Raw genomic sequence first — 25,380 nt, 5'->3', positions numbered from 1 at the left:
ATAAATAAAGCAATACTAAACAAATTTGTCCAAATGATTGAGCTTTGGCATCATATTTTCCAGACTGACTCTTCTTCCTTCATAGACAAGCATCTCTTTTTATGGTGTTCACATTTAATTCAAAATAAGTCACAAAGAAAGCAGTAGGAATTACTGCAATAGCAGATGGAAAATAGTGAAAAACTATGTTACATATCATGCATCCAGATAGGAACGGATGACAGTGGAAGTCTGCTCTGTTTTCAGGTTGCTGGTTCACTGCCCCTACTTGTGTGGTAAATCACTCGGCTCCCAAATGTTACATTGGGTTTTTGGAGGAGCCACATACAAATAAGAGTAAAATATAGTTGACTTCTGGCAACCTTATGGTAAATATGGTTGGGGTGAAATGAAATTGGAAGCATGGAATAACATTTAGGATGAGAATAGAGAGTAATTTGAACTGACTTCTGTAAATCAATCATATGAGGTAATTAATTTAGACTGTTTGTTACTAATAGTTACGTAGCATTACGTCTTCATATGTGCTACTTCTGATTTTAAAGTCTGAGACGGCTGTAGAAATGTTTTTCTAAGACATTTTGGCAATATTTATTTTTTTTAACTTAAACTCATGTAAGTTTAATTCACCATTAAAAATAATAATTCTTGGGGCGCCTGGGTGGCTCAGTCGGTTAAGCATCCAACTTCAGCTCAGGTCACGATCTCGCAGTCCGTGAGTTCGAGCCCTGCGTCGGGCTCTGGGCTGACAGCTCAGAGCCTGGAGCCTGCTTCCAATTCTGTGTCTCCCTCACTCTCTGCCCCTCCCCCGTTCATGCTCTGTCTCTCTCTGTCTCAAAAATAAATAAACGTTTAAAAAAAATAATAATAATAATTCTTTTAGGGTTTATTGCTATAGGGAAATTTTCTAGGAGATTTGGAATGCATCCTCTAAGTTATTTTGCGACACCAACATTAAAATGTCAAAGTCATTGATAAAATGTCAATATCTGCATCAGCAATAAAGCTTCCTAAGATCAAATTTGAATTTAGAAAATTGATCAATGTTATATCTCCTTAATAACTTGAGATCCATATGCATTTACTTCTAGCTTTAAAAACTAAAATTATATTACCCAACATGAATATTTTCTTTTTGTAAGATGAAATAATAAAAGCACTCCTAGAATTATAGTTGTGGCTTCTTTATGAGATTAGACATGTAAGATAAAAAAAAAAAAAAGGTTTTACAATACAGGATTTTTTATGGGGTTCCTGGGTCACTCAGTCGGTTAAGCATCTGACTTCGGCTCAGGTCACGATCTTGCAGTTCGTGAGTGCAAACCCTGCATCTGGCTCTGTGCTGACAGCTCAGAGCCTGGTGCCTGCTTCAGGTTCTATGTTTCCCTCTCTCTCTGCCCCTCCCCTGCTCACACTCTGTTTCTCTCTTTTTTAAAAATAAATAAACTTTAAAAAAATCTAAAAAAAATAAGATTCAGGTTTTTTTCTCTTTAAAACATTCTGCTCCCATCAGAAAACAATATTTTTATTTCCTATTTCTCTTATCAGCCCAGACTAATTATAGCAATATGCTCTACACTATTATAGTAAATTACTGGAAGTAGCAGCTCTTCAATCTTTTCAACTTCTGTTTTGTGTTGGATGAACTCTCAAAGTTAAAGATCTATTACAAAAGTGGTCATATTATGTATGTATGTATGTATAAATATATGTATGTATACACAAATCAAAGGGAAAAAGGTATTAATGGAGAAATAGTGTTAACTATTTTTGATACTAATGTCATTTGGATATGTTGATCCTCTCAAACATTAGAGATGTAACACAGAGAAGAACGAATACACAACAGATTTGACCTTTATTTGAATTTCATAAATCCATTAGCTATCATTTTCTGGTAAGTTACACATAGATGGTTGACTTGGGGGAAAAAAATCTAGGTTTGGAAATTAATATGACTGAGTCATAACTCAAGTACTGCCTCTTACTATGTTACCCTAGCTAAGATTTCAAACAATTTTGACACAAAGATGTAGAGAAAAGGGAACTCTCTTGCACTTTGGTGGGAATGTAAATTAGTACAGCCACTGTGGAAAACAGTATGGAGGTTCTTCAAAAAATTAAAAATAGAAATATCATACAATCCAACAATCCCACTAATGGGTATTTAACAAAGAAAACAAAAACATTAATTGGAAGAGATATATGCACCTGGACTAGAAATGAGTCTTAAAGAATGTGCCCTCATAACAAGAAGTTTTTGTTTTCTTTATTCTTTTATTATTATATCTTTATGAGAAGGTAGATGTTTGCTGACCCTATTGTAATCATTTCACAATATATATAAATCACACCATCACACTATACACTTTAAACTTATTTAATGATGTATGTCAATTATTTCTCAATAGAACTTGGTGGGGGTAGAATGTGGAGTTGTTATCTCATGGAATAGACAGGGTGTTTTAATTAAAAAAAAAACAGAATGTGTAAATAAACCCTCTGTCTTCCATACAAGCTGTAACTATTTAAAATTTTCCTTCCATATTAAATGTATTAAGGTAATATGTGCCTCTCAGTGTGTCTACACATTGGACAAAATACAGGCATAAAGGTGCTTTCTAGTGGAAAACCCCATACAGAATAATTGGGAGAATCCCTATGAAATGACTTTTACTTTTGATTTATTGATAGTGGTTATACAGAATTCTTCTCAGCTATATTATATTTCATTCACCAACCTACCACAGCATTTTAATGTCACCCACTAAGTCTTGGTTTCTGCATCTGAAAAATAAGATTTGTTTGAATGGTGACAGGAATTCCTCTAAGATTCAGTATCTTGTGAATCTACTTTAAATCCACAAAAGAGAGGTCCTGCACTTCTCTTTCCATGTAACAGGCTTTGTTTTTGGTCTCTTCTGAAGCATTCTAGGCAACTGACATGACTATAATAATGTAAAACCATGGATTGAACCACCCCCTAGGATGTATTTGAGTATGTGTCATTTGATTGCCCACAAGACAACTTTGATAACTGTTTTAAAACAGGCTGTTTCTTCCTTCCTTCCTTCCTCCTTCCTTCTTTCCTTTGAAAGAGCAAGGAATCACAAGCAGGGGAGGGATGGAGTGGGAGAGAGAAAGAGAGAGAGAGAGAATATCTCAATCAAGTCCCTGCTTAGCCCAGAGCCCAAAGCAGGGCTCAATCTCACAGCCATAAGGTCATGACCTGAGCCAAAATCAAGAGCAAGACATTTAACCAACTGAGTCACCCAGGTGCCCCCAGGCTGTTTCTAGTCAATGGCCTTGTCCTCTATTTTCATCTTCCAGCAACTGCAAGGACATTTTTATGTCAATGAATTTTGTTGCATTCATGGCCCCACAAAATGGTTCTTTCAATTTATACAAGTGATTAGTAGAGCAAAGTCTGTATACCAACATCCTATATGATCTATTTAATGACCTATATGAGGAAGGAAGGAAAGAAAGAAGGATGAAAAAGGAAATGGGGGGAGGAAGAGGGGGGACTGATGAGCAAAGATGTGAGTTTAGCAAAAGTTGGTTTCATTTCTGAACGCTTGCATACATTTTAGAAGTAGCATCAGTTATGTTGAATTTTAAATATTTAAATATGGCTCAACAGGAAACATTTATTAACACACCCCCTTAATATATCCCAACTTGACTATTTTAACCATTAATTGATTTTTTGAAAGCTGTATTTGCATAGATTTGTTGAATCAACATATCTTAAGTCAAAATTAATAAGCTAAATGGTTTCATTATATTTGGGCAAGGTCCAATTAAACATTTCTGGATGGGAGAATCTCTCCTCAAACTAATAGGATTTATAGAAAGATTTTAACATTAATGTGTATTTTGGTCTATTTTCAATAAAGAGCTATAACTAGAATTCAGAGGCCTAATACATGTATACCAATTTTATTGCTAATATACTATGATATGTTCAATTAGACAATAGTGTAGCTTCTAACATCATCTTTAACCAACTCAATTAGTCTTCTTCCAATCCACTATTAAACATTTGTTAGACAATGGAAAAACAAAGCTTTTTTTGACAAAGCTTCAGGTTGAGTTGGAAAGATAATACAGATATGGAGTTTCATATATGGACAGAATGTTTTGCCTGTTAATCAAATATCTTGTAAATGGTTATTAATTCTTGACCAGGTATCCTCACTGCAGAATTATTCATTCTAATTTGCTCTGTTGTAACATAACACAAACTGCTTATATGCTCACATTAAATACATTTGTAATTTATAAGCCAAATGCACACATCTTGATCCCACCCACCCAAGCACTGTTCAAGCTTAAATCATACAGATGTCTGTACTTTTTTCTCAATGTCCAAGAGCTTTACCAGTGAAGTGAGAGGCCCTGAGATCTGTCTTCAGATCCAGAGTTCAAGACTATGCTAAGAATTTAAGAATGTGCATCATTTAATGTGGCAAAGCAATAGAGTTTCTTAGCCTCTTTGCTGTTTCAAATAAAGAGACATCTTTCAGTGTTTCTTCACAGACCATTTGTCATAAAAATAATAATAACTATACAGTCGAGAAGCATGCAACAATTTTTCCAGGTGATCAAAATTAACATCTCCAGTGAGGGACAGATATTCCTCATGTGCTCTTAAAAGAAATACCCCAAGAAAGAGACACTGTCACTGAGGTGCTATTATAGCTGGGAATTCACAACTTAAATGTAATTGTGAGGAAACATCAAATAAAACTAAAATGAGGAGCATTCAAATAGTAGTAGTAGTAGTAATAATAATAATAATAATAATAATAAACTACTATATCCTGCGAAAACTGTCAATGTCATAAAGACAAAAAATGGCTGTTTTAGTTGTCTACACTGAAAAAGCCTAAAGAGATGGGACAATTAATTCAGCATTTCACCTTTGACTGGCTCCTGTACTAAGGATTAAGAAACATTATAAAGAAACTTTTAATTAAAAAAATAAATTAAAATGATAAACTGGATAAAAGTATTGCATCAATCTTAAATTTACTGAGGGATAACTGCACTGTGTTAACATAAGAGAATATTCTTACTTATAAGAAATGTCCATGAAGGTGTTTATTGGTAAAGGATCGTGATAGATGCAAGTAACTCTCAAAATGTTAAGTAAACACATGCAAACACACACAAACACACACACACACACACACACACACACACACACACACACACCCCATGCAGGGAGTCAGAAAGACTGAATGAGAGAGTTGAAGAATAAAAGAGAAATGGTAGAGCAAATGGGGCAAAATGTTAAGAATACATGAAACTGGGTAAAGGATATCAGTGTTCTTTGTACTATTCTTATTCTTGCATCTTTTCTGTAATTTAAAAATCATTTAATAAAAAAATCTTTAAAAATTAAAAATAATAAAAATCTTAAGACTTATTTATTAAAGGTACACGTAGGGCTTTGCTGAAATTTTTAAAATAATAATTAAAGAAAAAGCCACTGAGCTACTGAAACAGAACTCAGAATGAAATAAGTGAGATATTCTATACGTTCAAAATTATGCTTGAGAATTAAATATATGTCACAGGAAGTAATTGCACTTTCCTCACCACCACCACTCCTCCACACACGAATCACTAACCTCTTGTTAGAGATGAAGAAGGTAATATATGGGAAGTTTACCTAACTATCTACACAACTATGTTAAGATGAAGGCCAGGATTTAAAAACATTCTTTTGAGTAATTATAACTCATGATTTATACTCTTCAGAGTGATTTTTTTCACTAAAATACAGTATACACACAGAAAAGTGCATAAATCATAAGTGTAAATCTCAGTTAATTTCCTCTAAGTGAATGGCCCATGTCATCAACCCCCAGATTACAGGAGATCAAAGGAATACTATCAGCTTCCCAGAAGCCTCCAGTCTCTCTCACCAAAGGAAACTACTACTCTGATTCATTGAAATTATTTTTGCTTGCCTTTGAACATGCTATAAATTATATCATGATACATCAACTCTTTTGTTTCTGTCTTCTTTGCTCAGCTTTTGTGAAACGTAATTATGGTGTTGTTTCTTGATGTAATTTATTCATTTTTGTTTTTGTGCAGTATTTCTTTGTGACTGTACCACCATATATCTATCCATTTTGTTGTTGATGGGTACTTTGATAGTTATAAGTAATACAGAGGGTTTTTCTGGTAAACACATATATGTGTTTTGGTAAGGATCATGCCTAGGACTAGAGTAGGTAGGATAGTTAGTTTGGACAGATACTACTCAATGATTTTCCAAAGTGCATGTATCAATTTATACTCCCTCAGCAGAGGAAAGTTCTAGTTGCTCTAAAATCCTTATCCTTGCTGACACTTAGAACTGTCTCTCTTTTTCATTTTATTTTAGTTATATGAATAGGTATGTAGTGGAATTGCACTGAGATTTTATAGGTTATATAGATTTATATAGATTATACATTTATATAGATTACATGTATATATTTTATAGATTATAGAAGGTTAAGTGCATTCTCATATATTAATTAACCATTTAGATATCCTGAGATAATTTTTAATGTTTTCACCCATATTTTGTTTAATCTTTGTTTTACTGAGTAAGAAGAGTAGAACTCATATTATGTACATGAGTCTTTACAGAAATATGTATTGTAAGTATCTTCTATTATGTTGTTTTCCTTTTCTCTCCCTTAAAGATATAATTTTAATGAATACAAGAATGAATTAACTCTGATTTATCCATCTGTTCCTTTATGGCTACTGAATTTGTGTCCTATTATGTGCCAATTTCCAAGATCATGAAATATCCTCCCTTTTTTTTCCTTCTAAAATTGGTAATTCTTTTACCTCTAGGTCTATAGGCCACATGTAAATGGTTTTGGGAAATGGTGTGAAGTAAGGGAATGATTTCTCAGAACTGACTCCATTTTTACTCATTTTACTATTAGGACTCCATCTGATTTCTCCTCTGCATCAGTCTGTCCTATTAACATATTTCTTTCCAGCCTGGGTCATAGTGCAGCACAGGTCAAGCTTATCAAAATCCTTTGAATATCAAGGGGTAGAAAATGTGAACCATAGCAAAAATGACACCTCCCTGCCTACGCCTAAAGTATAGAAAGAAAATGTTACAGCCTCTGGGTTGGGGCAATATTTTCTCCAAGACAAATTTAAACTTTGGACATAAAGTTAGTTTGAACCAAGGAATATAAATATGCATTGAATCAGATAGCAAGCCTGGGAGCTGAATAATGAGGTCAGAAAGAGGTTTGCAACAATAATGAGAATATAAATTCAAGAAATGCAGACTATTTGAAGGCAGTACTTGAGGCCCTCTCGGTGACTTTTGTGTAGAGTTTAATTTGACATAGTTATCTTTCATTCCAAGCATGGGTGTTACTCTGATATGGTTGGTTAGGCTTGTAATCAGACAAATTCCTGTGCTAAAATGGACACTTACTCTTCCTCCTTTATTGAAAATTTTGCAGTCTGTTCATTTACTGTCTACTTACACAGCATGCCTTCATCTAATAATTAATAGTTTCAGCTTTAAATTTTGCCTTTCTTAATACAATTAACATTACATTACTCCCTTCTTATTCAAATAATCCAAGTTCTTTATGCATGGACACAACATCTATTTATCTTTTCACTTAATGCACAGCCCCACAGACTCCAAATTCATGACTTGTCTAGAGTTTTAAATGAAGGTAAAAGTATGAGTATAGGTAAACAGAGTTGCCTTTTACCACCTCAATTCCCCTAAGCTCAAAGCAAGAATTCTTTTTCCCTGATTTTTTTTAGCCTCTTGAGTTCTTCTAAGGAGTCTCTTTATTAAATATTTTACATCCTTATTTCACTTCACTGCTGCCTGAAAGCCAGAAGGAGCTCATAATCACATAAATGATTTTGGAGTAACATTAAATATCTACAAACTCTTCTTTTTTATCAAAAGTTGTTTAAACCAATGAACTCGTTCTGGTGATAGTAAAATACAACTTAAAGGGGCTCCTGGGTGGCTCAGTCGGTTAAGGTGCCAACTTCAGCTCAGGTCACGATCTCACAGCTCCTGTGTTCAAGCCCTGCTTTAGGCTCTGTGCTGACAGCTCAGAGCCTGGAGCCTGCTTCCAATTCTGTGTCTCCCCCTCTACCTCTCCCCCGCTTGCACTCTGTCTCTGTCTCTCAAAAATAAACATTAGAAAAAACATCTAAAATACAACTTAAACACAAGACTTAAGCCTGTGTGAAAGCTCATATTTAGAGTGCTTTGAACTTCAAAATAAGCCTAAGCTCTGAAATAGTTTCTGCTCTTGGCCAGCAATAAACGTGTTAATTATTTATTTACTTAACTTATTTAGCAATATTTATGCAGCACATATATGCCATGTTCTTGACTAGGGATTTTACAAATTAACTAATTAAATCTCCTTAATAAATTAGCCTATGAAGTAGATACTTTTATGATTCACATTTTATAAACAAGGGAACTGAACTGATAGTAAGTCAAAAATTAAATAACTTTGCCCTTGGTTGTGCATGTGGAAAATGGTGTTCTGACCCAGAAAGTCTGCCTCCACAGTTCATGCCCTTAAACGGCTAGACTGATTTTAAAGAGGTCCATATTGCAGATTAAGGGACTCACTTTTCAAATAGACTTCATCCTTGCCTTGCTTTGACCTTTGGTGCCTTTTCTCTTATTTTAGGTCCAATTTTGTTTGAAAAGATTTATTTTTGCCTTGCTCCCTCTGATTGTTCTGACCCGTTCTATAATCTATCCTAGAAATTGAGTCTTACATTGTCTTTTTTTGTTTTTTTTTCTACTGTCCCAATTAGGAAATTTAAAGACTTCTGTTTTCAGGTCATTCTTGTTTCCTCCTTTTTCTTTCCCAAAATACTAATTCACACATAGATGATCCTTCCTATGCTTACACTTCTCTGATCCTTGAACTCATCTTCAATAATCATATCATCCACGCTGCTTCAGATATAGCTCTGCACTTGGCATTATCAATAAAAATTGATTTGTCACCTTAATTTTATACTTTCTATTCTGTCACTAGTGTCACTCTTATTTTTACCTTCTACCTTTAGGATCCTGATATCAACAACCCATGACTCCATCTGAATGATTTTTATAGTCCCTCATGTCCTTGATGTCCTCAATTTCATCTTTTATTAGCTCAAAATCCATGATAAATCATATTAATCACTCCATTACCTGTACCTTGAACATTTTTCCCCTCGCAACAAATCCAACTTTCTTGCCAAAACCACATTTTTTATTAAATCCAGGAGGTTTTTACTCCATTCTTGTACCAAGATAGATACATGTGCAGAGGAAGAAAAAACAAAAACAAAACACCTTGATTGGTCTCACTTCAAATTCAAGACCATAAGCCGCAAGATGGTGCTTTATTGCTACCACATGTTCATATTATATGTATCCAGTTCCTTCACTCTCCCACCTATATGAATATGTGTATATGTGTGTGTATGTGTATATATAATTAACTCCAGAAAAAGTTCATAATATATTGTTAAATGAAGAAAGCAGGCCACTCAGCTAAATAAGCAATTGTATTTGATGGGGGGGGGGGGTCATTTTCCTTGGTGTAAGAAATAAAGTTATTTTACCTTCTGCTTTCCTGAGTTTCCTTTTTGTTTAAGACATATACAGCAATTATTTGTTAATAATATGCACATAAAGAGATATATTTTAAAAGAAGTAACCAAATATCTCAAACTACTGATAATAAAATATGTAGAACTAAAGAAAATCACCCAAAGATTACCACTCTCAGAAACTGAATGGCTTGAGAGAAATAAAAATCTCAAAAGAATATTACAAATCTCTTGCCTATTAAAAAGATCCACAAACTCTACAGGGGGGCATTTACTAAATATCAACTGGTGTCTCTGCTTACTAGGCAAGTACTACAGTTAACTGCAGCCTGCATCTCAGCTCTACCCTCTATAATGTAAGAGGTAACTGCTTACTCAGATTAGAGGGGTTTTGACAGAAACAGTAAATCATTTAATGTTGCTCTGATCTGAAAAATACAAAGGGAAAATGTTAAAACAGGATAAAACAGAGACTTTCAGACAATGGGCTCTCATCTTATCCTCATGATTTTAAATTAGCCCCCAAAGACTTCTTCCTGCTTCTCTATACCTTTAAATTCTGAAAAAAAATCAAGATTTATGAATGTGTTCATGTCTAATAATGAGGCATAATTTTCTCCTGAAACATTCCTTCAAATTTTATCAAAGATTTGCAATGACCATTTTGATCATGTTTCTCTTTCTTCTCCCCTTTTTCTCTATATACTCCCTCAATTCTAAAAACACTATTGTGTTTTGTTTTGTTTTGCCATGGAGAAAGCAATCCAATAGCTATGCGCGAGCGCGCGCACACACACACACACACACACACACGATAAAACACTGGACTCATACTATTATGTTTTAGAAATATTTGTATTTTAAAGAAGTTATAGAAATTCTAAAGTGGGGAAAAACTTGAAATTTCAGTTACTTTGGAACAAAGCTCTATCTTCCAAGTATAAGTTTATGTTCTGAGCATTTTGCTTAATATCAACAAGAGGTTGAGAACTGTAGATTTTTGGTAATCCAGAAATGAAAAGTTCTGTATCCAATGTGTCTATTTGTTTACTTCATTGTAGAATAAGCTGAATCAAAGTTATTACATCTTATTTGTAAACTACCACAGTTTGAACCATGTGAACTTCAATGTTCTTAAGATGTTTTCATTTGGAAGTTGATTTATCCCCACACTATCTCTCCTTATATTATACCTCAAATAGGGTAGCCAATCATTCTGGTTTCTTAGGGTGTTCCAGGAACATGGGACTCTCAATGTTAAAACAGAAAGTCTCAGGCAAAAGGAGACAGTCCCAGGTAAACTGGGATAAATTAGATACCCTTATTTTCTGCTTGGAATAATATATCTGAATACAAGGTTAGTCTATTAGCTTTAAAGGCCACACAAAGACAGTAATAAAGAAGAAAACAATAATGAAGGCAATTCTGCCTGGGGCTACTCTCTGACACAGCCCCAACAAAGGGCATTATTTGATGATCTTTATTGGGATATTTTGTTCTCCACCAAAAAAAAAAAAAAAAAAAAAAAAAAAATCAGAAGTTTGGGAATAATTTCTCATATCCCTAGTTGCTTGCTCTGGATTTTTCTGAGGATTTATACCAACCTTTTCTGAATCTGTACTTTTAATGTACACCTCAGCTGATCATGTGATATCGCAGGACAAAATAAATAATCAAGAGTCTATGCTTTGGAGACACACAGACCTGGGAATGAATCCTGGAAGCGCCATTTTCAAATATGACTCTAGATAAGTGATTCCACCTACTAAAACTTTAGTTCTCTCCCCTTTTAATTTGTTTTTCTATGAGAAGACAGAAAAGCATATAAAATTCCTAAAACATGAAGGGTTCCTAGTAAAAGGCAACTTTCATTACAAAGTTGGTTTTTATTACATAAATTAAATTTAAAAAAATAATGGCCAAATTTATATTATTTATTTATAGCTTCAAGATGTACACATAATGATTCATCTCAGATTTAATGAAGACATCAGGGCTTCCCATTTTAATGTAAAAATTTAACAATGCAGACTTAGGTGTCAAAGGGAGACAACTGTGGCAAAGCAGTGGGCTTGCCATTCGTAAGCCTTATAAAGTGCCTATCCGTAAAAAGGTTTGTGTAATTATATAGGTCAAGTAGTCCTAGGGTCATGAAGTCACTTTTAGAAACTGTGACTCACAAAAGTGATCCCCAATGATGGATGGCATTGGAATAATTATTTTGCCAATTTTCATGTCTATCACTCACACCATCTTTGGCTTGTTTCATAAATCTTCTCTTTAATTCCCCTAATTTGACCCACTGGTTGATCTACTTTCCTGGCTTCCAACCTTCTTACCTCAATTAATTCGTTTTACCTCCTGACCCAGTATTACTTTGACACTATGGTGATGGATTAGCCTAGTGATAGCCAAATGCCCCCGTTTTAGCCTCGTTGATCTCTCTCTCTCTCATTTTCTCTCTTCGTCTCTCATACACACACATACACATGCACACGTGCACTTTTTAGTGCCCTCATAGATAATACTGACCAAGCTTGGCCTGGTACCTAGACTATTCAGGAACAAAGTTATCCTAATGACTACTTCATTTCAGCTTTCTCTATGTCTTTCTAAATATATCTCGTTGTTATAGTCCCACCTCACTATTTCCTGGCAATCTACCCCAACAAGAATGTATATCACATTTAAACTGCTATTAAAGAGAGTATTTAAAATATTAAATCACTGCATTGTTAATTAGGTACTTCTTCTACGCCTGTAAGTATTCATAGTGCTAAAGATTCTAAATTATATAGGCTACAGTTAATTTGAAATACGACTTATAGTCATGATCTTTCATGACCAAAATCACTAAAACTTTTTGCAATAGCTTTAAACCCTATAAGATGAATTACTTTATGATCAATTTTAATCACAGAAAAAGAAACCCATTGTGTTCATCTTGTGACCTACAGTCTTAATGTTGAAACAGTTTCTAATATTGTCCTGAAGCAACTCATTCATTTCCCAACATAATGTTCTTAGTCATGAAAAGAATGTGTTGGCAGAAGATGTACAATGGTGTGCAATTCAACTGACTCTTCAATTTCACTTTTGAAAACCATTCACTTTTGGCTGTGAGCTATTTTGTGTACGAAGACCCTGATTGCTCAATTAACATGCACTCTTAGCCAATTTAGCCCAGAGCACTTTTCAATAATTCATAATTCCTTAAATGTGCAAATCCCTTGTCTATGTTTAAGAGGGTAATTTGTGACTATGACTACATTAAAATCACACGTTTGCTTATTACAGAAAAACTTTCAAACAACCATGTCTCATTATGATCAACTGAAAATTATTATTTTTTAATTTGGAATAATTGTTTCACAAATAATAGTTGTTCCTTTAAACTTACTGTGATGATATTTGTTAAAGTATCTATCTTCTTATGTTGCACAGCAGGAAATGAGACCAATGAATAGCAGTTATCGTATTACTTAATACAGTCATGTTCATATAAGCAATGGTTTAGGGGTGAATGAATGATAGAGAAGGATGGATAATTTATTGTACCAAACAATCAGTTTTTCAGAAAAGAAGTTCGAAACTCTTAGGGTAAAATGGTGAGAAGTGGAGCTGCTGCCTACTTATCTTCCCTATTTGAAGATTTCCTTAAGAATATAAAAGATCTAATAAAAAATTCCAAGCTAAACATTAAGGCAATTGCAAAGTACATCAAAGATTTTTTTTTAATTTTTTCCTCTTCAACTTTTCTGTATAATCTTTTGTGAAATTCTGTCCAGACTTTGTAGTTGCTTTTATACTAAATTATATGCATATAAGCCAGCTAATGCTTTTTCAATATTATTAATTTCTCCTTAACTTCTCGATTAATATGGAGGATTCATTTGTGGCTAGGACTCCTATTTCTATCAGAGAACAGCAATGCTTAAAAAAGCTAATAATATGTGACTATAAACATTTAAATTTTGATATAACTTAATCTATTCTGAAAATAAAAATATAAATAATAGATTGCAATTAAATATTGGCAATGCATATGGCCAATAATTAGTGAATGATTGTAAGTTTAATAAAAATATTGGGAAATTCATTAGGAAAAAAAAGACCAAAAAAGCACAATAGAAAAATAGGCAGAAAAGATATAAACAGGAGTCACTAACGTAAAGAGAAAAATAACCACTAAAAGCTGTTCAAATTGACTAGAAGCTAGGGAAATGCAATCTGAATTAAAAGTCAGATGCCACTACCCATTATCTTATTGGCCAAAAATAATAATAAAAGCAGTAATAGGTTCATTGTTTCTAGAGACTACAGAGGAAAAACTATATTTTCATTCAGTGCTAGTAAAATTCACATTAAGTATATTTTTAAAACTCTGTATTACATTATGGGCATAACTATTAGAATAGTTTTTACTTTGGGGAATTCCATAGGAAAAAAAAAGAATGTAATAAGCATATAGACTGTAGCATTGTCGAAGGGGGAGAACTCTAAAAACCTGAATGTTAAACATCAACAAGGGAAACGATAAATTGTGCTAGAGCCAACCATGAATTACCACATAATCATTAAAACTAGTGAGTTAGAGCTTTAGCAGTTAACTGAAAGAGATTTCTAGAATCATGTTTGAGCCAAAAAATAGCATTATAACATGTTATGAATAATACTAACAAGATTGTCATGGAAAATTATGTTTTATTTCTGAGTATGTGGAAGTTGTGAATGTGGAAGTTCAAGAGATAGGAGAGAAGGAAGAGAGATGTAAGAATTAATAAATAAAAACTAATAAACATTGTAGTGCTTGAAATAAAAAGATCATGAGTAATGTGACCTTATTCACGTGAAGTTGTACATTTGACTATGTACTGGTGCATATACATACGCATTAAAGAATGAGTAGCGGATAAATGATACCCATGTTTATCTCGATCACTGAAATTTCCAGTGAAGTTTTACTTTCTTCCTTAATTTTCTGCATTGTTTTGAACTTTTATTATGATTAACATGTATCATTCATATAATGAGAAAAAAATTGGAGTGCCTGGGTGGCTCAGTTGGTTAAGCATCTGACTCTTAATTTCAGCTCAGGTCATGATCTCATGAACCATGAGCGAGATGGAGCCCCACATGGGGCTCTGCACTGACAACATGGAGCCTACTTGGGATTCTCTCTCTATTTCTCTCTCTCTTTTTCTCTCTCTCCCTTCACCCCACCCACTCTCAAAATAAACTTTAAAAAATAGCTATTTTAATTTTATGAAAATATTGTTTGTTTCAAAGGCAACACTTCTTTTTGAATAACTCTGTGTTTGATTTGATCACAAAGGATGCATTCGGCAATTAGATGTGCAAACATAATTATATAGATGTAGAAACTATACCAAAATCTTAGTCTGCCTCATAATTGTCTTTTTTTTTTTTTCTTTAAATGATGGTGAAGAGCTGAGGGCCCTCCAGAATGAAGAACAAGTCACTTCCATTTAACATCTCTTCCCTTAAAGATCAGCTACTTAACTTGATGTTTGATGTTCTGAGCAATATGCATACCTATGTAGTACTTTGGACTTGTTGTAAATTTATGTATATATTTTTTTCTTTGAGCTTAATTGAGACCAAAAACTGAGGAATTTGGCCAAACCCCAAGTAGATAATTTAGTTCGTTTTCATTTGAAAGTTAGTTCCCTTCCTGGCTGGAGTGCAAATTCCTGAGAATAGTAAACAGGTCTAAAGCAGCACTTAAGGAAAATGCCTTTTAAAGAAAAGAAAGAACAGTCTGGCAAGCTGGTCCATTTTTCCAAAAGGATCCTATGGAACCTAAGGAGTGATTAATTTGAAGGAGTAAGCAAAAATGTCCAGAGAGCAATTGTAGCCCCTTCGATTTTCTCAGCATTTTTCTTTTCTTATTGGTCTGAAGTCATTTTCACCTAAGGCAATAATAGTCATATTTCTTCCCATTCTTGGTGCCGGATACTGGGGCAGGTATTTGGTAGACATTAAATATACATCTATCATACGGAATTATTTAGCTGAATTCATCCTTTGTTTCTGTAGGTTCTATTGTTTTAAGATACACGAGGATATCTGTTTCCAATTATTTTGTTAAATGTCACCATTTTGCTATCCTTGGGTTTGGATCAGGATAGGTTATATAATGGCAAACATATGGAGTGTATATGAAAATTTGAATGAGACAAATAGGCAGGCACAACACTGTTCTGTTTTCCACCATCAAATAAGATATATTTGGCATATGGTGGACACCTCACATAGAATCATTTTCGATAACTTTGGGAAGTTCAAACAGATGGTAATTTTGATATTAAAGGGTAGTAGAACATGCCATTCCCACATCTGCCACTCTAGAATACTAACTGTTTCGAGTTAAAGGCACTTAAAAAACAGCAAATGCAAGAAAAACACTCTGACCTTCCTTCTTTTTCTTAAAAGCAGATGAAATTGCTATGTGAAAAACATCCATCCTATAGCAGAAGGAAAGTAACATTCTTATCATCAAGTATGAGCAGTTAAGACTGAGAGAATTCTGTACAAGATTCTTATTTTCTGTTAATGCCCCCACATAGTTCAGTTATTTTTCCATAATTGCCTGTCTCTCTTCAATCTAATGAAAAAGCCTATAGGTTTCACCATTCCTGGGGTCCTCCTTTCTTCATGAGGGCTCCTGTGTCATGAACATCATATATGAATGTGTATATTTTCTGTTTATCTGTCTTATGTCAGTTTAATCCTCAGACCCAAATAAAAACTGCAAAGAGGGAAGAGGTAAAATTGTGCTTCCCCTACAATATCATAATGGAAATTGTGATAACCTGAATTTAAATCCAGCTACTTTTGGATAATGTCAGATGAAACAGGTGTGCCAATATTCCTTGAAAATAAATGGGTGCACCATAATTCAACACTAGCATTTGTGTTATCTAAATAGTTTTGTGCAGAAGAACCAACTCCAATTCCCAGTGTCAATCAGTTCTCTTTTCTAAGGCTTTAATGAAGATGTTAAATAACACCTGACTTCATAGCAACCCCAGCAGCACTGATTCCGCCTCATATTCTTTGACATTTTATCATGGTGATTGATTTACTCATTGCCCTCTAGTCTTTTTCTGTAGCCTGGCAAGTTATTTTTCCCGCTTCAATAACATGTTCCAAATAAGCCCTTTCAAATTAATTTGTGGAAATCAAATTTCATGAAACATGTTTACTAAAGGTCACATATATAAAATGTTCCAGAATTCTTTCCTCTACCTATTTGGACTTCTACTGAGAAAAACTGGGTTATGATGATTTCTGCATAAAACAGACATGTGGCTTGTTGCTACACATTTAACTAGGCTCTATTTTACTACCTTCCAAATATTAGAACATCATATATACTAAAAGCTAATTTCAAAACATGTCATGTCCTTGGGGTTTTATGAAAATCTACCTTATATTTACTCTATTACCTGTGATATTAATAATATATGTAAATTTTCCAAGTAAATTTGGAAAGTCACCTAATGTTTTTTTTTTTTTTTTCATTTAAAATGGAAAAGAGGGGGTGCCTGGGTGGCTCAGTCAGTTAAGCGGCTGACCTCGGCTCAGATCATGATCTCGTGGTCCGTGAGTTCGAGCCCTGCGTCGGGCTCTGTGCTGATAGCTCAGAGCCTGGAGCCTGTTTCAGATTCTGTTTCTCCCCCTCTCTGACCCTCCCCCGTTCATGCTCTGTCTCTGTCTCAAAAATAAATAAACGTTAAAAAAAATAATAATAAATAAATAATAAAATGGAAAAGAGTGGATCATCTAAAGGTCACACTTAATATACCTGTCATTGCAGTTTGAATGCATTGTTTTTGTTTTTTTTGTTTTAGATTCATTTGCTTTAATAATTGAAGGAAGATGTACTTGTTGGCCATCCAGAGGTGCCCTAGGTAAAGAGACACTGTCATTTGTTGGATTTCTCTATGTGTATAGTTTTTTTAGGACTTGAAGGAAAACTACACTTGTTATATGTATCAGTCCCTTAGGTTAAACAAACAAACAAACACATCTGAAGGACAATGTAAATTATATATAAAAAAATACATATTATATGGGAGGTAGGTTTTGGAATGACTTCATTACCACTTACTTTATTAATGCAGAAGATAACTTATTGGAGGTTAATTCAAAATTCAACAAGTAGACAGTAAGCTCTCAGTGTGAGCAGGTTTACTTTCAGAAACAAAATGCCTGGATAGGAAAATCAAGCACACTGATTTTGGGAAAAGGTAAGCTTGAGTTAGAGTATTGTTCAGGGATTCCTAGGTAGCCAGATGACAGATGGACTGCAACCAGGAAATAACAGAGACCTGGAAGTGGATGACAGGGTGGTTACTATGTAATTTTCTGTAAGGTTGATCAGACCTTGTTTAACATAGCATAAAGCGAAGGGAAGTCAAGCCGAACATCAGGAGAGTCAGTGATATGGGTGCAAAAAAACGCAGATTTTAATATGAGGATCTAACTTTGACTCTCAAATTTACCATTTATATTACTCATGACACTTGGCCATTCTGAGCTTCCCTTCTTCAAAAGAAACAGAGAGATGGTAAAATCTCACTCACAAGGTGAGAATGAAGATTAAGTTGAACAGTACACATGAAAAGTTCATGTAACTGATGTTAGTTCCTTAGAGCAAATGCAAATGCTGATTATAATCATATTTGCCTGAATAATTTAAGAAAAGGGCCGTTATTCTTTTTTTTACAATATCTGGAATAAGCCTCTTCTTGAATTACTCAAGATAGATATATAGACAGATGTGTGTGTATATTTATGTTTTTCTCAATTCAAATATAAGTATATAATAGCTTAAAAACTGGCTTTAAGATTTGCATATAATTTTCTTTAACCCTCTTTCCATAGCTAGTGGCTTTCCAGAAAACCCCAGAGACTTGCATTCCCTGATTTTCAGTTAACTCTTTTTGCTGACCTGCCATTCACACTTGAGTTTTACTTCCAGCGCCCAGACCAAGTTTGGACCATTGATCCAAAAGCACCTCAAAAGCACCAACTCAGCAAGGAGTGAGTAGTGTGTAGTGCGTTTGACTGAAATTGGGCTGCATTTAAAATCTACTTTAAAATTTTAACATTGGATATATGTGTTCTTCAAAATCTTTCAGCTATCGCTAGGATGGTAATTTCTCTTTGAGCAAATTTTTCTCTAACAACTCTTAACCTACCACCACTCTAGCATGTGGCTTGATTCCCTTACATCTCCCTTCAAGAGAAAAAGAAATGTCTTAGGATCTCATGCCTTAGCATCTCATGTTTACCACTGAACCATGCCTTAGGATCTCATATTTACCATTGAAACTGGCACCATCACCACCAACAAGACTGCACCAGGAAATATGTATATGAATTACTTGAGCTAATGGTACTTTAGTTAGTTGTGAGTATAAATATCCTTTATTTAACTTTGCTACTTAAAATTATTAATCATGTGTTTTATGTACAAGACTGATAATACTTGCTTTGATCCTTGTTCTTTACTCTTCACAAGTTTGTTAATTCTTGAGAAATAAAATATTAATCATGTTGTTTTACCTATATCCAGTTCATCTCCTCTAAATATTTTCAATATTCAAAGTCACCTCCAAGGATAATAATGAATGCCCTTTAAGAGTTAGTCAAAGAGGAGTGCCTGAGTGGCTCTGTTGGTTAAGTGTCTGACTTTGGCTCAGGTCATGATCTCATGGTTTGTGAGTTCAACCCTACATCAGACACTGTGCTGATAGCTCAGAGCCTGGAGCCTGCTTGATTCTCTCTCTCTCTCTCTCTCTCCCTCCCTCCCTCCCTCCCTCCCCAACTTGTGCTCTATCTCTCAAAAATAAAATAAACATTAAAAAATTTAATTAAAAATAGTCAAATGAATTGGCCTTAGTGTATAGAATCCCTAGAAAAAGTCCTCTAAGAATCTGAAAATCAAGTTCAGTCATTTTATATAACAATATATTAGAGCCATCTTACTACAAGGAGGCACTTGTGTTCTTGTTTGTTTCTTGCTCTTGTTAGTTTCATAATCTTATGATTATAACTTCTGATCATAAAGAACTTCTCTTCTTCATAAAATTCTTTCACCAGTATATAGTTATTGTCTCGCTGCTTGCTTTTCTTAGGCTAAAAATTTATGGTACAGTTGTTTTAGTTATGTCCTTTATTGTTTTCTCTGTGTACATATTTATAAAGTTGATATATGCAATGATTGTTATTTTTATCATACTAAATTCATATCTCAATCTACCATCTCTATCTCTATATTTATGTATTTTGTTATAAAGTGGGCACAAGTTTACTGAATTCCTACTGCAACCATCAATAATAAGTTGGTTTATTTAAATAACTTTGAGACATAGTGCTATGTGAGCTTGAAAGTATACTGTATTCATACTCACCCGAACTAACTTTCCTCTTTGCACCTTAGTGTAATGAGTAGTAAAAAGAGCTTTGTAGTCCTACCTCAGTTCCTGCCTTAATCATTGATGAGCCATATAACTTTTGACAGTTTACTTAATCCAACAAAGCTCAAAATCATAATATCTACATTGGAGACTTGAGGTTGTGGGGTACCTGGTGCTGACAACTTAGTTTCCGTTGCATACTTTCTTATCCATCCTTACTCCTTGACCTCATTTGGCTCTTCCTTTCCTTTCCCTACCACGTTTTCAACTTCTGAGAATTTTCTCAAGATCACTCCTTCTATATAGTCTACCTTGATAACCCAAACCATCTGAAAAGTGATTGCTGAAACTCATGCTCTGCCTAAATCTTGATTCCAAAATAGGATTTAGTGTCTTCATTGTTCCATATGTGTGAATTCCTTCTTCACAGTAAGATATATTTACTCACTAAAGTCAGATAATCTGTTGATACAGGCTTGTCATAGATGTCTTTACAATGGTAAACTTATGTAAAGGGAAATATGTTAACATATTAAAAATATTACAGTAAGTATTTTTCCTTGTTTTTGATTGTATTTATAATGAAAGTATGCCAGAATGGCATCAATGTTACACAATGAAACTCATTAACACTGCTCACCAAAAAGTTGTGTCAGATCACTGGCCCAAGTATATGGATATTTCTTAAATCTGAAACAGCTTTGCAAATACATTATCATTTTGTTCATCAGACTGACTTGAGAAAAATAAATTATGTCATAGGGCATATGTCTTCCCCAAATTAAAGGACAGCTCAATGTACTGGCTAGCAATAATCATAAACCTTGTAGATTTTGAAGATTTATATGATCCCTTGAAATTATGGCAGTCTGGTCCACCACCTGCCAGTCAAATAACTATATCATGACTTATGGTAAACTCCAGAGACAAAATAAACGTGATAATTAATTACTCCAACGTTTCTCTTACACAAAAGCATGACAAAATTACTACTGCAAAAATTAAACTTGTTAAGCCTGAACTTGAACCATTGACTTTGAGTACTTAAACGAAACAGTTCCCCTGTGCTCAACTTTCAAGTCTATGCAGCATCACACAGATAATTTTATATGCAAACAAAGACATGATAAATTTCGATCATTATTGGGATAAACTATCCCAATTACTTAATGTTTCTTCCTCACCATTCAATTATTATCATTATTATTATTTTCCACTGGCATAAAGTAAAATTTACTAACATGCAACCTGGATCATGTTTAAATTCCTAGGGAACGACTTGCTGCCTAACTAACCCTTATAAGTAATTATCTCCAAATTTTTTGCAACTTACCTTTATAAACATAACTCCCATCTTAATTTATACCAAACAGACCAGTCCTGCTCTGAACACTCACAACATTCTGTATCTTTCCTTTTTCTACACTTTTAAACCACAGAATATACACTGCATTAGTTAGGTCTGAATGAGTATCTTCTCTAGTAAATAGCAGGTTCCTTAGTATTTATGTTCTTCAATACAATGGCCAAAAGCAAGCCTTACATAAAGAAAGTCTAGGTGTGGTCCAGGCTTTAAGCTAACAAGTGTTTCATTAACAGATTTCAGGTGTTTCTAGGAGCTATTTGTTTATACTGATCAGCAATAGAATTTGTTGTTGTTGTGTGTTACTTCAGGGGTGAAATAACCACAGTAAAGTTTGACAGAGAGAGTGCAACTGTCTTGAGAAATGAAGAAGATAGCAAACATCTTGTGAGATCAGAAAGCAGTTGTTCAAGAGCGCAAGAACATACAAATGCTCAAAGGCAATTGCTGTTTGCTGAAAGCTGAGTTTCAGTGTTCTAAGGTAGAAACAAAACGTAAGGAAACCACGGTGGATTCTGCCCCTCTACCCATAGGAAGACCAGACTGTGGACTTTTGATTTAAAATGACTATTTTCCCAAGTTGAACCTCTGTTCTAGTCAGCTGTTCTCCCCTACTTCCCACAAAAAGCACATATTTCTACACTTTTGTTAATTTTCACTTTTCTTTGGAATCTCCTCTCTGTCCCTTCCTACAATCAAATGTCACTCATACTTCAGGCTCAGCTCCAGCCTGAACTTTATAACAAGCTTTCCTTTAAAATCTTTTTCAGCTTATAATCATCAACCCTTATTCATTATTGTTTCAAGAATATTCTATTTAATTGCATTGGTCTTTGAATTGTTCATTTTGAATAGGTTCCGTGTTTCTCTCCAGTTAGGCCTTCAGATAATTTAGAGAATGGTTTTGCTATCACAGAGCTCATGTGGCAACTCAGTGTTCCATAATGCTTCAGATAGAGTGCAAACCCTACAATTAAATTGTCCTTGTTGAACCCTGGATCCATGAAATGCTAGCCTGCAATATGAAGCTGGACAGGGTTTTATTCTTTCTGCACCTCATCTGCACAGTGAAGATAATGTTACCTTACTTGTAGGTTTCTGCAAATATTGCATAAGTTATTCCAGATAAACATTTAAACGGTGCTTGGCATATAGTAAGAAAGGTCTAAATGTTAGCTATTCTTATTAAATATTGATTTTGCATATATTATTTTACCTATAAACAAAGTTAACTGCTGTCATTGCACACAGAGGGAAAAATACATGCTGTGCAAGAACTTACATAACTGAAGGGACAACCTAAAGAATCACAAATCCTGGAAAGGAATGTGTGGCTTACTTTTTACATTTGTTAACAGTACAAAGAAGTTTGTAGTGTAAAGCGGAGATCAGACAGAACGGGCTCAAGTATCAGCTTTGTTAATGACTTTTTGCCCAGAGAAGCAACCTGTGGAGAATTTCAATAATACACAGAAGTAGATGGAATAGTACAATAACTCCCATCTACCAAATTGAACTCATGTTTAACTTCTGTTTAGCTTTTTTAGTCTACGAAATAATACCCATCATGGAAAGTGCTAGATAATAGTACATTAAAAATTAGAGGACTACAACCTGGGTAAAAAAAGGGCCAAAGACCTTATAGGTGCAACCCAAAGAAGATAAACAGATGAAAAATAAGGATATGAAAAGATGTTCCACATCAAATGTCATCAAGCAAATGCAAATTAAAACAGCAATGAGATATTACTACATACTTAACAGAATAGCTAAAATCCAGAACACTGAATACATCAAATGTTAGCAAGGATGTAGAGCAACAGAAATCCTTATTTATTACTAGTGGGAATGTAGAATGGTAGAGCCACTTTGGAAGATGGTTTGGATTTTTTTTACAAAATTAAAGATACTCTTATCATATGATCAAACAAATATTCTTCTTTGTATTTACTCAAAGGAATGGAAAATTTATGTCCATACAGAAACCTGCACACGGATATTTATAGTGGCTTTATTTGTAACTGCTAAAACTTGGAAGAAGCTAAGATGTCCTGCAGAAAGTGAACATGCAAATAAAGTGTTATATATCCAGACAAAGGAATATTATTCATTGCTAAAAAGAAATGAGTAATCAAGTCTTGAAAAGAGATGGAAGCACCATAAATGCACATTACTAAGTGATCAAAACCAATCTAAAAAAGCTACATACTACATGGTTCCAACTATGTGACATTCTGGAAAAAGTAAAACTATGGAGACAATAAAATAGCAGTGGTAGCCAGGGGTTGGGGAAGAGGAAGAATGAATAATTAGAGCACAAGGGATTTTAGGGCAGTAAAAATACTCTGTTTGATACCATAATAATGGATGCTTCCTATTAAACATTTGTCTAAACCATCAGAAAATACAACACTAACAGTAAACCATAATGTAAACTGGGACTGGAGGTGATTATGATGTATATCAGTGTAGGATCAGTGTCGGTTCATCAGTTGTAGCAAATGTACCACTCTGGTGGAGGATGTTGATAATGGGGGAGGCTATATATGTGTGGTCACAGGGGAGAGACATGATATATATATGATATATATATATATCAATATATATCATATATTTTATGATATATCATAAAATTTAATGTCTAGATTAGTATTTATGATATGTAAAATGTCATTCATAATTATTTAATTGTATATTAGAATAATATTTTGAATACCTTGTTTTAAACTTAAAACATGTTTAAATATCTTGTTTTATTATCTTATATTATAATAACATGGCCTGTTTATTTTTGCCTTTTTAAATGTTGCTATCAGAAAATTTAAAATGATCTGTGTGGCTCATGTAGCATTTCTATTGGGTGGTGTTGGCCCAAATATGATGCAATATAATTGCAAATAGGATGTGCTAGTTTCTCTTTTTACCCTTCTTGCTGGGGTTTTTCTACTAGAGATAAATTTTCCTTGGTTTTCCAAAGCAAATAATTTGTCCACGAAAGCCTTATGACATCATACCCAACGAGTGGCTGAAATAGACAGTTTACTTAAAACAACCACAGGCAGGCACATCAGGTATATTTTTCATTCAGAGCCTTGATATTTTAGGGGCAGACTTTAATTATTGTTGAGATTCAATATGATGAAAAATTGGGTGCTGGTCTCTTCCTTCTGCATTAGTTCCCTCCCTCTGGAAGCCAACCTACCTCCCTTTTGAGGTATCCAGTATCTCAAAGATCACTTCTCAGTAATGTCCACTTTAAGGCATTCAATTTAGGCAGGAGGTTAAAGATCACAGTGTCTAGTGAGACATTCAAAAGTGTGATTTAAAAAAAAACACCTCCATTTATTTGGAGTATATTTATACATTTATTCCTTTAACAGCAGTAGAATCCATCCTGTCCCTAATTCTTTTCTTCCCAACTGGAATTTTAAGGGGAAATCCAGTATGTAAAAAATCAGATAAAAGTGGAACTTTGAAGAGGCTCTACAGAAGTGCTGAAAAATTAAAAAGTCCCCACTCACTTGGTGTCCTTTTCAGCTGCTGAAAGGGCCCCTGGGACACCACGTAGGAAATGAGGAAAACGTTTTATTAAAAACAGGTCTTAACGTGTGAGGATTTTGGATTCAAAGTCAGTCTTGGCCACAGACTAGCTATGCAAATTTAGTCTGCCACCACAACTATCATAGGCTTTCATCACGTATAAATCAGAATATATATATATATTTATTTCCTGGAATATGTAAATCACTGTTCTTATTTGAGCTTATTATATACCTTGACCTAACCTGTTCCCCTTTATATTTGTCAATCTCTTCACTAGTGTCTCTAGTGTTACCAGAATAATCTATCTAAAAAAAATCAAACTTAGCAGAGTAATAAGACCATCTATGAGCTATTCCTTACCTCCCATTAGTTCCCATGGCTTCCTGC

This window comes from Panthera pardus, unplaced genomic scaffold, assembly GCF_024362965.1.
Source record: "Panthera pardus isolate Hobbes unplaced genomic scaffold, ASM2436296v1 HiC_scaffold_25, whole genome shotgun sequence".
NCBI classification, from domain to species: domain Eukaryota; kingdom Metazoa; phylum Chordata; class Mammalia; order Carnivora; family Felidae; genus Panthera; species Panthera pardus.
Note: the sequence above shows the minus strand (reverse complement) of the source record.